Raw genomic sequence first — 1,569 nt, 5'->3', positions numbered from 1 at the left:
AGAGTTTTTGCATGTGGAAGTAACAGATATGTCCTCGCTTCAGTGACACTGTGATAAGTCTGGAAAGAGTTATAGAGTGACCCTGCCCTCCCCCAGTATTTACTTCCCCATTTTAATTATAAGGCTCATAAAGCTGCAGAGGTAAGGGCCACCCACACTTGCATTCTCCTTCTCAGGTGAAGGAGAGAGGATGGCTGTCCAAGGCCTCGAGGTAAAAGGGCAAGAGCAGCTCCACATATCAACTAGTTAAGTTGATGTGGCATTAAAAAGAAAGAAGCTCTCAGCAAAAACAATACTGAGCCCAAAATTAAAAAGATTTACATTTGGTCTAACACGGGGGTGTCCAAATGTTTTCATACGTGGGCCAAAACTATTAAGATGAAAGGACTCGTGGGCCACAAAAATGTGAATTTAACTCTTAACATGAACAATATTTTGGAGAATGGACAATTTTACTACGGGCAGCACGGTGGTGCAACTGGTAGAGCTGCTGCCTCTCAGCGAGCTGGTCCTTGGTTCAAATCCCAGTCCAGGGGCCTTCTGGGTGGAGTTTGCATGTTCTCTCCGTGCATGCGTGCGTTTTCTCTGGGTACTCCAGTTTCCTCCCACAGACCAAAAACATGCATGTTAGGCTGATTGGTAACTCTAAATTGCCCCTAGGTGTGAGTGAGAGAGTGAATGGTTGTTTGTCTCTATGTGGCCCTGTGATGGACTGGAGACCTGTCCAGGGTGTACCCCGCCCCTCTCACAGTGATTGCTGGACATGGGCACCAGCGACCCCCGTGACCCAAAATGGAATAAACGGTTAAAGATAATGGATGGAGTACGGTACACGTTGCTACTAAGTGTAATGGTTGCACTTTGGCCACTAGATGGTGCTCATGTCCTTTAGTCATTTAGTCATGCTTAGTGATGCAAAGGGTTACAAGCTTCAGTATTGTATGTTATGTAAAATCACAGAAAGTTGCAATGTGGTGTCTTGTTTTATTTTCTTTTTTTGGTACAGAAAAGTTTAAAGGCAACATACTGTTTTGAGTTACTGAGACTATTTTTATTTTGCGTATTTTGTAGCTCTTATGATGTGCTCACATGCAAGGCATGTCCAATAAAGGAATGTGAACCATCAGTTTGAGAGACCATCTTTTCTACCAGGGACGCTACAGTAGTTGTTGATGATGTAATGGAAATAATTACAATTGAAATATTAAATGAGAACCCTAAACATATAATAATCAGCTGTGTCTATAGATCACCAGGTTCAAATAAAGAGTTATTTACTGATAAAATCATGGAGCGCTCTGAAACGAGTTGTAACAAAACAGTTTTTTGTGTGTGGGGACTTTAATATTTATTTAGGAAATCAAACTGAATCAAATAATATTTGTACATTAATTCAATGCATAGTTTGAGTCTTTAAACATTAATACTTAAACAACAAAGTCCATGCTCAATAATCCAGGTATAAAATCCAACATTTTTCAGTCAGGTCATACGGACAGTTTCTTTTTTTTGTGCTGAAACGTTTCGCCTTCGATCCAGAAGGCTTCATCAGTCAAGGAAACACACAAC

Source organism: Nematolebias whitei, chromosome 18 (genome assembly GCF_014905685.2).
Source record: "Nematolebias whitei isolate Nwh7 chromosome 18, NemWhi1, whole genome shotgun sequence".
Lineage (NCBI taxonomy): Eukaryota > Metazoa > Chordata > Actinopteri > Cyprinodontiformes > Rivulidae > Nematolebias > Nematolebias whitei.
The sequence above is the reverse complement of the archived record's forward strand: the minus strand, read 5'-3'. Positions refer to the sequence as shown.